The sequence below is a fragment of the Ooceraea biroi genome, chromosome 2, assembly GCF_003672135.1.
Source record: "Ooceraea biroi isolate clonal line C1 chromosome 2, Obir_v5.4, whole genome shotgun sequence".
Lineage (NCBI taxonomy): Eukaryota > Metazoa > Arthropoda > Insecta > Hymenoptera > Formicidae > Ooceraea > Ooceraea biroi.
The window spans coordinates 19143776-19159977 of record NC_039507.1 but is presented as its reverse complement, the minus strand read 5'-3'; positions in this window follow the sequence as shown (position 1 = coordinate 19159977).

Sequence of the window (16202 nt, the reverse complement as noted above, 5' to 3'; positions counted from 1 at the left end):
TATTAGGGGTGTGATTTAGTTTTGAGGGTTTTTTTGCTAAAAAACGCATGTATTTAAATATGATAATGAATGAATACCTTAATCAAAATATTTTCCTTCGTTTTCTATCACTTTTTCCCATCTTTCTGGCAAGAGATCGATTCCACCACGATAAAATCACTCTTCTTTTCAGTTGATCCATTCGTCGACGAATTTTCGCACTTCTTCCAAATTATCAAAGTGTGTATCCTCTAAAGCGTGTTGCATCCACCGGAACAAATAATAATCGCATGGAGCAATGTCCGGAGAATACGCGGGGTGCGGTAAGACTTCCCATTCGAGCTCTAATAGTGTTTCTTTCGCTGATAACGCAACGTGAGGTCGAGCGTTGTCACGAAGAAGAATCACTTTCCGTCGTTTACTCGCAATTGGTGGTCGTTTTTCGTCCAATGCTTGCTTCAACTTGTACAATTGGTGTCGATAACGATCAGCCGTGACAGTCTCATGCGGATTTAACAGCTCATAGTACACTATCCCACCAAATGCAGAGCATTACTTTTGAACCGTGAATATTGCGTCTCGGAGTGGATGTTGATGGTTCGCCTGGATCCACCCATGATTTTCTGCGTTTCGGATTATCAAAATAGATGCACTTTTCATCCCCAGTAACAATCCGAGACAAAAGACTCTTCTTTCTTTGCCTGGCGATCAACGAAATGCAAATGTTCAACCGGTTCGCAATGGCACTTTCCGATAATTGATGTCGAACCCATTTCCCTTCTTTCTGAATTTTTCCCATTTCATGTAAATGTTTCGTAACTGTTGTACGATCAACATTTAATGCTCTGGCAAGTTCTGAAGTGGATCGTGTTGGATTTTCGTGCAATAATGCTCGCAAATCTGCATTTTCAAGCTTTCTTGGTTGTCCCGAGCGTTCTTTGTCCTTCACGCGTCTTAATTGATGGGGCAGAATCACCATAAGTTTCCACAAGAATTCTATAACCGTCAGCGGCAGTTTTGTTTTGATTAAAAAACAAAAGCAACACATGTCGAAAATGTTAAAGAGCTTTCGGAAGTTGCATTTTTACGATGATATAAACACGACTGTTATTGCATCTATTGCTATAATGCTACTAAATGTCATGGATAATGTCAACACTGTAAGAAACAACAGTTATCGGAAACAGCTATTGGAACAAACTGACACTACAGCCATCTGTTGCAAAACCCTCAAAACTAAATCACACTCCTAATAGAATCGGCTCTCCTTTGCTCGGGAGATCTGACTTTCAACAACTCAAATTTGTATTTAATACAATATTTAACAGAACGTTGCAATGCAATTTGATTCGAAAGTCCATCAACATTATTGAGATGAAATAAAGAATTTAAATTTATTTCACTATACTTGCATATTGCAACGTTTCTGTGGTGCGAGTTTCGAAAAACTTGCACCACAGAACGTCCATTTGAATTACAAAATTCAGTCCTGTAAAGCTAGATTTTCAATCGTTTGTAATCCAAGAATCGCTGATGCCTCGTCTTTTGAGCGTTTTACCAGCGAAGAATCAACTCTGTGCCGCTCGTGGAATCCGTGCACGGACGGAAGTCGGAAAAATCGAGAGATCTGGGATACCTTGTGCAGCGTTTTAGTATGCAGCGAGCGCATCCATCTGTACGGAGATGCGTTATTCTTGCGCGGCGCGCTGTTCCCATGGTCGCCGAAGCCCGTCCCGCGGATTCGCGCTGCTTAGCATATAACAGCAATAAAGACGAGATTTATGCGTTTGATACAATAACCGAGAAGATTCCGATCGGTTCGAGCTGTAACAGCTGGTCGGGCCCTTGCGCGGCCACCTCGTCGCGTCGCGACGTCGACGCTGAGCGCCGCCAGAGACGGCGTCACGTGCACGTGCACGGGCTAAACGGTTCGCACGTGCACCTTCAATAACTAGACTTTCCGGCCCTCGCCAGGTAGTTACGAAGTTTCCCGCGGAATTAACCGTGCGACGTGTTGAGATGTATAAGCTTTCGGTGAACGTCGGGCGACGTGCGAGACTAACGACGCCGGCGATGATACTGATTTGCGTAACATTTGTGAAATTTGCGAGGATAAAGTTTAATGAATACGAGAAAAAAATTCAATGTTAAAAAGTTATAAAAGTTTTTTAAATAAAGTGAAGAAGCAGGAAAGAAAGTTGTAAAATTTGCTTTGCAATCATTACTATGTTAAGCTGATTGCGTCATTGATTTTTCAAAGAGAATAATTGATAAATATTTTATAAGAGATTTCAAGAATCTTCTTATTGCTTTTAATATCATAAATGATATCGCACAAGAAGTTTACAAAAAAATTATCAAATAAAAATATATTATAGATTTACGTATTAGAGACGATTTTTAGAAAATGAAAAATTTTGAGAACTTGGAAGTAATAACGAGTATGACAAGCTGGTTAGGTTATGTTTTTTAGTGACACGTTATACGATCCGACGACAGGTGACCATAAAAAATTTTGATAATATTTTTTGTTCTTCTCCGTGCTACTCGCTAGTAGCGAAGCTGGGTGTGAGAAATTCGTTCGACCGATTTATCGGACCGGAGCGTCGTTCGTGAGCACCATATGCCGCGTTCAGCAGGAAAATAGACGAGGGAGTAAAAAAATGTGAACGTTACCGATAGACGTAGCAGACAGTTTTACACGAACAGCATTATTAAAGCAATATATAATACTACATCAATGTATAATAACAACATTAATCTGATAATTTTAAGAGAAATTAGAGAAAGATACACAAAACGCTTCATGTGAAAAGCAATTCGTCAAGATTTCCATCAAGACTTTCTTCGAGATTCATTAAATTATGTTTCTCAGCAAACATAGAACGAAGCATCTAAATTTTAGACTACATTCTAAATTTCAATAAAGATGACTTATTTCGTAACCCAATTTATTAACACAATATATCATGCTATTCTTAGTCGATTTATTAGATCATTAATCTAAGTAATCCGGGTCGCGTCTAGCTGGTGATACAAATAACGCTATTTTGGAGAATTTTATTCTTGTTTTCTAATGGTTGCCTATCCAGCTATAAAATTAATATACGACAAGCTATTGTGCTGTTATAAACAGTTTAATTCATCATCATTTAGATACGATTCGAATTACTTAGTTAATGGCCTATTATACAGGGTGTCCCGGGTTTTAACCGACAAACTGCGGGAGCATATTCTACTAGTGGAAATAAGAAAAAATTCTTATATCGAGTTTGCTTAGAAATGCTTTATTACAAAGTTATAAACCAATATTGAAAAGAAATATGAGATAAGTAACAACGGAACATAGTGTAGAATTTGGAAGGTCGATTTGGAAGCTCTAAGACACCGACGATTTTTATTTATGGGGAACTTTAAAAAATAAAGTTTACAGTACAGAAGTAATCTCGCTTGAAGATTTAAAGCAACGAATTACTAATTCAGTTACTGAGATGCAACAACATTTTCAGGAATGTCGTACTGTAACAAATTCTGTACTACGTCGATGTCTAGCTCGTATCGATGTGCAAGGACAACATTTTGAAATGCGTCACTAAATCATTGCGTAGATAATTTTTATTTTTGTGAAAAAATCCGTTGTTACTTATCTCATATTTCTTTTCAATATCGGTTTATAACTTTGTAATAAAGCATTTCTAAGCAAACTCGATATAAGAATTTTTTCTTATTTCCACTAGTAGAATATGCTCCCGCAGTTTGTCGGTTAAAACCCGGGACACCCTGTATAATATTGCAGAATGGAAAGATACATGCGCAGCCATACAATACGTAACAGAACAATTATGAAATATATACGACTATCCATTTTCACGATCAGATGTCCCATGCTTCCTATAGATAGCTACGTTATTTTATTCCAGGATCAGGATTCGACGGAAAGATGTTAGTTTCGGACGCATGCTACTTTGCTACTACACACACGTACGTATCGCTCAACGCTCCCCGCGGAGGTGTTCGGGCTGAGAAACGTATTTTGTCAGTCTCTTTACCACCCACGTCCTCCCTTGTGTCGACCACACGCTGCCCCACGAAACCCAATTTGAACGAACGCGCGTTTCAACACACATGCGTGCATAAATATCGTGTACACAAGAGAGAGAGAGAGAGAGAGAGAGAGAGAGGGTGGGCATCCGAACGAGTGCTTTTTGCGAGACCACTCCGGCGTGATACCTGCGTGGCACTCCGCGTAATTGTAGCGGAATAAACGCTGCTCCGCTCCGCGTATACACGTACAATCCAGCGGGAGATGCGTTCGACCGTGCGCCGAGGTCGTCACACACGTTCGTAGCATATTGCACTCTGAAATGTTTGCTCAGACGAGAAATAACGAAAGTGCATGATATTTATGTCGACGCGACACCGATATCGTACGGCAGTTTCAAATTTACTTTGGAAACTTCGGCAGGATCCGTTTGATTGATTAAAACAGCTTTCTGCTGCCGTGCCGCGTCGTACCGTGCGCGAAATTATATTAGCTCCTTTTTCCGCCGAAAGTACATCGTATACCTCGGCTATCATATACCGATATTCAATCGTATACCGACATTTAATCTACTCGAGAAGATATATTTCATTTTAAGAATAAACGAGAATATCTCGATTGAATGATCGCTTAAGAATATATCGATTGAAAAAACACGATCTTCTACCTGCGGGAGTATTGCATGTCATGCTCTTTAAAGTAATTTATAGTTTAGTAAGTGCTGTCGAAATGCGACACTTTTGCAGCGTTTAATGCTACATGTAGGAAATATCTCTTATCTCGCATAAGCCGATGTTGTATTTAAAAGCAAAAAACGTATCGCGTGCGTTAACCCTTGGTATAGGATAGATCGATCGTACAGGACGTAGAGTAGTGGAGTCTTACTTAAGGATGTACTATACGCCATAAATAGCCATTCGAAAAATTTATGTGTACGTTACACAACACGAAAAGGCAGAATTTTTTGCTAAAATTTTAGTTTAGAAAATTTCTACTTGCAAGAAAAATAAAGATTCTAAAGAATAGTTCAAAGACGTTATGTTAATAAATTCCACATGATGCATCCCAATCAGATGCGAGGAAAATTTATAAGTATCGAAAAAAGAAACTTGTGTATAGATAATAATATTACATATAATAATTTATTATCTATTGTAATATTTATCATCTAATATTTATCACATTCCAGTCATGCATTAAATTTAAGCTTACATGGTATTTATTACTTTCTGTATGCGGTAAGAGAATTATGCAAAATGATACTATACATAAAATTTATTGATGTCGCATATACCCGTAAATATGTAAATCAATAAATGTATAAAAGATACACTTTCGCTAGAAGACGTGGATTAATATTGAACGCCGTTGACGCTCGTAAAATGATCGCTATCCTCAGTGAAAGGCCACGTAATATCTAGCAAACTTCGAACAAGAAATTTACGAATATATAGTCAATAACAGCGTTATCCTCATCCGATCGTAACAATTGTATAAATGATTATGTGCCCTCACGATCATAAATATACATAATACATTTTATACATTTTGAACGCTTTGGAAACGAAATGGACGACATGGCTGTATCTTTCGGTATCAATTTCCATCACGGATTATACCAAACGAATTCGACGAATTTATGTTGGTAAATTTATGTTAATCCGCGGTCCAAAGACTCTGTCGCGTGACTTCTCAAACCTCATAACTCGTCATCATTCAAACGTGAACAGCTTTGATAAGGTTTCATTCTCCTCTTTACTTCCGCGAACGAACGAAGAAGAAATCGAATCACTCAGCCGGGCCGCGTCGTGAGCCCTAATTTGCATTTATATCGATTGCACGCCATAAACGAAAATATTAAATCCATTTTTGTGAAAGGAAAAGAGAGAAAGAGACTCGCCTACGCGATACGCACCGCCACGTCCGTTTTATTGCAACGCTATGAAAAAAATCAATCGACGTAATGTATCGCGAGCATATTCTATTGCGTGAATATTTCGATAATTTCATATCTACATACTTCTTATACTTACAGTCTACTAACTTCAGAGATACATTTACGGTAAGAGAATCATTGACCGTACAAACCTTTGTACTAAAATTATTTTAAGACAAAATATTAATTTCAAGTATTATGCATATATACGTAAGTCAAGATAATATAATCATAAAGATCTTAGAAATTTTGAGTTTTAATAAACTAATATTAATACATTTTGTGCTGTCTGTTCTATAAGCAGCATAATTGAACGGGGATTATTTTGACGGATGAAAAATAAGTTCGTTGACAGAGAGGAGATTAAATGTAACATGTACACATGTACATATGTGCATACGCTACACTATATGTATAACGAACCATTCATTATGGCTTGACTCGTTAACGGAAATCAATAATTTCAATGAATATATGCGCATTTAATATTCATATAGAATGATGTCACAGTCTCTTTGTCAGCGTGCATGCCGAACATTGCATCTGAATAATGATTCGATGATAATCCTCGAACATCATTAGATACCTGTCCAAATAACAAAAATCAATGATTATGTGTATAATCACTTGTTAGGTTTTGATAAATTAAGCTTGCTTTGTTAAATGTAATATTAACAAATAAAAATTAAGAAATAAAAATCAATATTGATGGTACCAAAAACTAACCAAAAACGCGATACAATTTTACAAGTATTATTTTTTTAATTAAATAATTGAACATCTATTCGATTTAAAGTATTGACAGAAAGAGAAAAAGAACGTAATATAATTCAGCAATAACATACTCTCATAGTACAGCTTTTACGCAGACCTTTTTTCCATTTACAAATTGTTTAATCAAACAAAAAATAATTTTTATATAGTAGAAATTTTACACGAACATAGAACGCCGAAATTTGTTAGATTGTAAACGTTAATAGCGTTAGATGAATATGCATAACAAAATTATATTCTACGGTTAATTGCGAAAAAGGAAAAACGAATTCTGCGTTAGATCGCATTACAAAGAATTTGAAACATTTAAAATCTCATTCAATCCAATTGCTTCTCTTGCAATAAAAAAGTACGAACTCAAATCATCAAATCATCAATCATTCGAACTCACAATTCATTATTATCAGGATGACTACAATTGAATCTCCTTGACCATAAAAACATCTGGCCGATGCGGTTAGCGTTGAAGAGCTTTAATTAGAATATCACAGGCTGTGCGTGACGATGCCAATGCCGTCGAGAGAAAGTTTCGACACTTCCTAGCGTGACGTGGGGGTTTTGTTATCCTGACGTGCGCACCCACGTAGATGCCACATTCCTCCGGAATACAACAACGCTATCGTCTCGTCACGTTGGCATCGAGTGTGTGGATTTAGGATTGATACAATGCGAGCGGGAACCAAGCCGGCTTTAATATGCATGCAATGCGCTCGGGCGCATCTTAAGGCGCCACGAGACCACGCGCGATACGCGCCCATAAGGGCTTAAGAGCCTCCCACCTTTTCCGAATGGTACTTAAGACACGTTGTACAGGGTGTCTCACACCCGCTGGATATCCTTTCATTCAGAGATTCCATGCCGGACTTTGCGGACGATTTTCCTCTCATGAGAAAAGCTTGTTTGAAGTCCGTTTGTTTGGCGTGCACGTATTTTTACTATAATTAAATATTCCATTTTAATTCAAACTAAAATTTTATATTATTTATAGAAATCAGTTTTATTTATATTAATGTGGAGAAACGATTTGCCATCGTTTCTCTATATTAATATAAATAAAACTGATTTCTATAAATATAATATTTGATTTGATTCTGTTATTTATTGTAGGGTTGATAAATCAATGTTAATCTGATGTCTCGCCGCTGAAACAGTCGTCATTATTCTCAAATTGATTTGTAACAGCGAATGAAATGATAGGTCTGAGACACCCCGTACATCCGTAAGACGGCGCCCGACCGCTTTAACCCGTGAATCATCGATTCACCACGGACACACCTCCCCATCATGTTCACCGTGTTTTTTCTGCTCCACGTGTTTCGTCGACGAATGTGTGAAATACGTGCAGCTCCCTGTTACGCTACATAGTATTTTAACCTCGTCACGCCTGGGATATTCTTTTTCAATTTTCATTCGAATATTTCAAATTGCTGTTGCACTGCTAAATCAAAGAGGCGTTTCTTTAAAGATATAACAGAATCTTTAAAATGTTAATAATCGTATCATTATCAAATATCACCTAACAAATTCAGATTTGCATTATAAAATTGCAAGTGTTTTCATTTTTAACAAACGTGATAGGGTCTTTGATATATTTTCAAAAATAATTAAAATATTGTGATATAATATTTTGCAACAAAGCTTGCAACACATATATTATCACTGAGAATAGTCAAGTTAAACAATCCCATCAAGAATCAACATTTAAAATATCGAAAACATTAATTTCTTATAAAATGGTAAATTATTTTTAATTGAACTGTAAGAAGAAACTTCAAAGTTAAATTCTATAAATCTCTTTCAGCGTATCAACTGGAAAAAGCGCGCAGAAATATCCCTTTAGTAACAAATTAAATTTCGAAGTATTGAGTATTAAGTCGAAGCAAGATTCGTAAGTAAATCATAAAAGCTACAATTCCGGTGAAGAAGCTAAAGTCCCCGCCGCGTTATAAAGGTATTAGCACTTTTCCCTTCGCTCAAATATAATAACACAATGGAATGCGTTACGATACAACGTTACTGTCGTCTGTTTGGCACTGATAGGGTTAAACCGTGGCTCAGTACCAAATTAACGTTTACGACAGCTCGCTATTCAAGCCTTGCTTTAAGCCTCGCGTACGATCCATTCAGAGAAGCCATTGTTATCTCTAATCTCTGCAAATCGAATGTAAGATACGTTATCCGCGAACGTGCTTCAAATATAATTTACCGTTGTGCTGCTCATGGACTGGTACCGAGTATAATTGGACAAACATTGAATACGCTGATATGCAATAGCATCAGACCTTAATAATTTTCGAAAGACAAAAAAGGGCAACGGTGTCTTTAATTTCACAAAAAGTGAATTAAATGTGCTGTAATGTATCGTAAATCACGTGAAAAGTAAACCACACACATGCCACATTATCGACCACGCGCAGTTAATGCAAGCTTTACGATTTTGTTTCAGCTTCTCGGCGATGACTGGATTGCAATTATCGAAACACGCCGTAATTATAATGCAACCATAATTACAGCAAAATTAAAAGAGCTCGTTCGCCAGAGAGAACGCAACGTCAGGCCATAAAAGTAACTACTCGCTTACATTCAGGCGCTGACAGGCTCGATATAAACTAGTTTTTTTTTTATCTAAAATACGACACTCCTCCATTTTGTTTCATCCGCAGTCACTAAACATATTTTACACGTATCTAGCTTCCCTTCTATGACTTGCATTACGCTCATATTGGGTTGGCCAAAAAGTAATTGCGTTTTTTTTATATAAATAAAAGGCGAATTTTTCATGGGAAACAGAAACTTTATTAAACAATATATTGTCCATTTTGTTTGATTATCTTTTGCCATTTTTCAGGCAACTTCATGATTCCGCGCTCAAAAAAGTTCTTATCTTTTTCAGCAAAAACAATTCCAACAACGATTTGATATCCTCATCAGCAGTAAAGGTTTTACTATTCAAGGCGTTTTGCAAAGAACGAAACGAATGGTAATCTGATGGTGCCAGGTCTGGCGAATATGGTGGATGTGGTAACACATCCCATCCAAGCTGCAACAATTTTTCACGAGTGACCAAACTTGTACGTGGTCTAGCGTTATCATGGTGAAACGCAACACCTTTGCGATTCACCAATTCTCGACGTTTCTGTTTGATGGCATCATTTAATTTATCCAGTTGACGACGGTATACGTCTGAATTAATGGTTTTTCATTCCTTGCAAGCAGCTCAAAATACACAATACCTTTAAAGTCCCACCAGACTGACAGCATAATCTTTCTTTGGTGAATATCTGCTTTTCAAGTGCTTTCAGCAGGTTCATCACGCTTGCTCCACGATCTTTTTCGTTTGACGTTGTTGTAGACGATCCATTTTTCGTCGCCTGTTATCATACGTTTCAAAAATCGATCATTTTCCTCACGTTTCAAAAGAGAATCGCAGATGTCAATACGCTTAGTGAGATGAATTTCTTTCAGCTCGTGTGCTACCCAAATATCGAGCTTACTAATGTATCCAAGTCGTTTTAAATGGTTTTCAACACTCGATTTCGATACGTTAAGATTCTCAGCAATCTCTCGTGTCGTTAAACGCCGATTCGAATCGATCAGTGCCTTTATTTTGTCGTCATCAATTTCGATTGGCCTTCCTGAGCGTGGTGCATCTTTCACATTAAAATCTGCAGATCGAAATTTAGTAAACGAATTTTGACACTGCCGCAGTTTTAAAGCATCTTCGCCATATACATGACATAACTTTTTATGAGCTTGCACAGCGTTTTTCCCTTTTCGGAAGTAATAAAACAAAATATGAGGAAAATGTTCTTTTTGATTTTCCGTTTTGAAATCGACGGCAAACAAACAATTGTTAACGAAATCGTGTACTTTCTTTTTGTAAAACAAGCTTGAACTGTGAGTTGTTAACCTACATAATGAATTTGCGGTTTAGAATGAAGTTAGTTACATTTCAAGACATGTATGTCCATCTATTGAAAAAAAACGCAATTACTTTTTGGCCAACCCAATATTTACGCGGATTGCAATACATCGGACGTTTAACGCTCCGCCCAAGGAAAAAGGGGAAAAAAGTTAACATATCGGACCGGATATAGCGGAGCCGGTAACCGCACCTGAGCTCGGTGCATGTTCCTGATGCAGCTTATATGGCAACGCGGGTAATACGCCCTACTACATCAGCCGGCACCGCTTGCGTCCGTGTCATTTACATATGTTGCGACGCGCGTCTGGCATGCGACAGCTCCGTAGACAGCGAGACGAGATATCGCGAATGCGCGAAAAGAGTGGATTTCTCTCACCCTCTCTCGCTGGTCTGCGTGTCTCTCTGTCCCCGTGTTGCGTTTTGTGCCGCAGAGAACTCGGGGCACCCACTCGTGCACGTTCACGCTGCGGAAGAGAGAGAGAGGGAGTGCCCAACCTACCACGATGCGATTATCCACGTCTGCGGATGAGGTTCAAGGGCTACTCGACCAGGATTTTAGCTCCTCCACGACTGAATACGTCGTAATTGGTTTCTGCGGCGACACCCCGATCCGCCGTCGAGAGAACCGCCGACCGGTTTCAATATCAGTTGATTCGCGGAGCAAACGTCGCCCGTACCGCAGCCGTGACCGGAAATCTAGATACGCATTAAGACTCGATAACGTTTGCTTGCGAAAAAAAAGGAAAGCGTGTATCTGGCTCAGTGCGCACACCCGCGACAGCTATCAGCGTGGATGATTTATCGATTCCATTATTAAAGCCTTGTGTTTACGTTTGTGATTTATTTCACTGCATCACCACTTGCGGTACACATTATGCTTGTAAAAGTTCAAAAACTGCTCTTCAAGAAGGATTATTGAGGGAATGAATTATATTTCGTGCATAGCTTATGTAAAATTGATAATCATGGAAAAGTAGATCAAATCTTGCATTGTTTCGATGGAATTTCGATAAATCGTTTATGATAGAGTTGGTATTACGGTAAGTAAATACTTGAATGTACTGTTGAGAGATTGAGTTGAAGTAATCGAAAACATTATCAAAATTCTCATTTGCATACAGTTTGCAACACTTAAACTTCACAAGCGGCGACGCATTAATATTAGCTTAATATTAGCAAAGTTTGAATTTAATCGTTGCTGCTAAGTAACTTTATAAACAATATTCTAAACTTGCTTCGATGAGAGAGAGAGAGCTTATAACCGTGACCAAATAGATTACAATAATTTCACGAAATATGCGAAAGTAGACAAGAGAGTCGTAACGGAAGACAATCGCTTTATTAAAACCGATATTTATAAACAATGCGATAGCGAAATTATTTAGACGCTCTTTATATAATATCTTCTTCAACGAGGCAATATTATTTTACATAAACTTGTTACCTTGTGTATGTCGACGCCGAGAAATGTTCTCGCAAAGGAAACGGTGTACCATAAATTGCCGGAAATACCGGCTACCGGCACATCTTCGCGTAACGTCCGATGCGAGCAAGAATTAATTAGCCGAGCCGGGAAGAGTAAATTAATAAACCCTTTTAAGACCGAAAGCCCGGGCTGTGTAACAATCTGCGGGGAAAATATGCAACGCGGAAAGATCTCGGCGAAACGAAAAGCGCGCGGCGAGGAGTCTGAATGGCTCCCGGGGGAACTACTAAAGTGTTTTCGTGACGAAAGATTTTCGGCGTGCGGAGAAAAGAGGATGAGAAATCCTCGTGGTTTTGTGTTATATATAGACACGTGTCAGCACGCTCGCACTCGCGCTCGCTCGCGCGCGGCTCCGGCCATGAAGCTGGGATTCCTTCCTACGCGCGGAGCACGTAGCGATTCATGGGGTTCCTTACGAGCTGCCTGACCAAAATTCATCCCCCAACGTCCCTTCCGGGTCCCAAGACAGCTATGAGCCGCGAGGTGCGAAGAAAAGGTACGTAGCGTGTGAGAGAACGAAGAATGAGACCAGAATACCTGCGGCATTCGGAGAGGAAAGCCAAAACGGTCCAGGCTTTTATTTACTCCGTGCAAATATAAAAAAATATTGTTCTGTAGGTGTGTACAACAAATGTAGTCCCATACATATATATATATATATATATATATATATATATATATATATATTATAGATATAATTAAAGTTAGAATGTTTATCATTTTAATAATGGGCGCATTGCTACCTTTAACTAATATATTCTCGGCAAAATTATATACACACATACGTAAGAGATGTTTTAGGAATTATTGAAAATTATTACTAAAGGCTACGTGCCTGAGGAAAAGTTAGATCATATTATTCCTGTGTTAGAATGTTTATCATTTTAATAATAAACTGTACTTTTAAGAAAAAATTTTTTCTTCACAGGAATAATATGATCTAACTTTTCCTCAGGCACGTAGCCTTTAGTAATAATTTTCAATAATTCCTAAAACATCTCTTACGTATGTGTGTATATAATTTTGCCGAGAATATATTAGTTAAAGGTAGCAATGCGCCCATTTTCGCACATTACTCATAAATTGTACTGCCGCTATTCTACAATATTAATTAACACGTGTTTCGTCGCACGGTTAATCGAACCGAACCAGATGATATCTACATCTATCTCGACCGAAAAAAAATACACACGTGGACACAATTTGCCACAATTATTTCGTGCGATAACCGAAGCGGTTATCTGAATACTTTTTTCCCTATCACAGTTGGAAGGCTGTGAACGAACAGTTTCAATGAGCCATAACGTAACAAATGGCGCTACGGCGATCGAATTTGCAATTAGTCGCGCGAGAGGCGAAAAGGGCTCGCGCTGTGCGAAGTTGCAGTTAGCGACCAGGTGTTACACGCCCGGTATTATTTTCAGGGCGCTGTAACGGTAACAAATGGCACCTGACTGGGTGTGCGCGATTAATCGCAAGAGACTCATTTAACGCCGCGTGCCTTCGAGAATTCGGGCCGCCTTACCCAGCACATTACAAATTCATATTTACTGTTAACGGGATATATATCATCTCGCCCTGGATATGCCCTGATTAATTATCCTAGTGCGTATAATAATGTCAGCCTCGCGGGGATAATAACCATAAATTGCACGATTCGCATGTTATAGAAAATCTATGTGCTCTATTTTATAGAGCTAGCAAGGTGTACAAAGCGCCATACTCTCGTTGCCACCACCATACCTTAAATCCTAGCAGCGTTAGTTCTGTTTCTGACCCACAAACGCGGCTATATAAAGATTATAAAGAACTGATTTCCATCAGAATTACATTTCTCTCGATGTCTCCTTTTGTATGTTTGTTCAGTCTTTTTCTCTTCACTTCAAACAGCATCATCTCTACTATAGAATATTACTATAAAATATTTATTATTCTATATAATAAAAACATGCAGAAGGGAATCTCAAAGGGGGACGCTTTTTTGGAATAAGAAAGCGACGAATCTCTTCGATGACCCGACTTTGAGTGTTTTTCCAAAGACTGCGGCGAGATTTACCGGCGAAAATGGGGAACTCCAAATTGAGGGAGTGACTCGCCGTCTCACGTGCGATATTTACGATCGCGTTCGCGCTCATGAGGATCGACCGAGCGACGAGGACGAGGAGGACGACATTCCGCAGTTTCGAGCGGACGTTGTGTATATAATACCGATGGCCCGATGATATCGGAAATTCTACACGGCACGAGGAGAGGAGGAGACCTGTGCGTCTTCATATGCACGAGCCCATGCACATATGCATCGACGAATGCACACACGCACGTGACCGCCGTGTCGTTCCACCATCACCCCGGGAAGGTAACTTTATACCGACGAGATATCGAGCCCTGGAGATCTTTCTCTCTTTAGATCGAGCCGAAGCGCCCCGAAGACGATGGACCTACCTATCGTGATCCCGCAGAAATATTTACGAGGGTGCGCGCGGTCATCTTATAATTGGTACGGCTTAAGGAATTATCATCCAGAACGTGGCAAACGGGCTACGATGAACTGATGAATGGAAATACGTACGGAGCGTTATGTAAAGGTAAGTAAAAAATTCTCTCGTAAAGAGCACGTACTAAACAAATATTGGGTTGGCCAAAAAGTAATTGCGTTTTTTCAAATAGATGGACATACATGTCTTGAAATGTAACTAACTTCATTCTAAACCGCAAATTCATTATGTAGGTTAACAACTCACAGTTCAAGCTTGTTTTACAAAAAGAAAGTACACGATTTCGTTAACAATTGTTTGTTTGCCGTCGATTTCAAAATGGAAAATCAAAAACAACATTTTCCTCATATTTTGTTTTATTACTTCCGAAAAGGGAAAAACGCTGTGCAAGCTCATAAAAAGTTATGTCATGTATATGGCGAAGATGCTTTAAAACTGCGGCAGTGTCAAAATTCGTTTACTAAATTTCGATCTGCAGATTTTAATGTGAAAGATGCACCACGCTCAGGAAGGCCAATCGAAATTGATGACGACAAAATAAAGGCACTGATCGATTCGAATCGGCGTTTAACGACACGAGAGATTGCTGAGAATCTTAACGTATCGAAATCGAGTGTTGAAAACCATTTAAAACGACTTGGATACATTAGTAAGCTCGATATTTGGGTAGCACACGAGCTGAAAGAAATTCATCTCACTAAGCGTATTGACATCTGCGATTCTCTTTTGAAACGTGAGGAAAATGATCGATTTTTGAAACGTATGATAACAGGCGACGAAAAATGGATCGTCTACAACAACGTCAAACGAAAAAAATCGTGGAGCAAGCGTGATGAACCTGCTGAAAGCACTTGAAAAGCAGATATTCACCAAAGAAAGATTATGCTGTCAGTCTGGTGGGACTTTAAAGGTATTGTGTATTTTGAGCTGCTTGCAAGGAATGAAAAACCATTCATTCAGACGTATACCGTCGTCAACTGGATAAATTAAATGATGCCATCAAACAGAAACGTCGAGAATTGGTGAATCGCAAAGGTGTTGCGTTTCACCATGATAACGCTAGACCACGTACAAGTTTGGTCACTCGTGAAAAATTGTTGCAGCTTCGATGGGATGTGTTACCACATCCACCATATCCGCCAAACCTGGCACCATCAGATTACCATTCGTTTCGTTCTTTGCAAAACGCCTTGAATGGTAAAACCTTGACTGCTGATGAGGATATGAAATCGTTGTTGGAATTGTTTTTTGCTGAAAAAGATAAGAACTTTTTTGAGCGCGGAATCATGAAGTTGCCTGAAAAATGGCAAAAGATAATCAAACAAAATGGACAATATATTGTTTAATAAAGTTTCTGTTTCCCATGAAAAATTCGCCTTTTATTTATATTTAAAAAAACGCAATTACTTTTTGGCCAACCCAATATTATACAATAAAGAAGTTTTTAATATTAAAGGTTTATAACGTTAAACGTTAACGTTCGAAGGTACCGACACGTCTTGTACGTGCAAATATAGGGCATCCGTCTCTTCAGACTCCAAGTGCTGAACTTCGTGAAATGATCG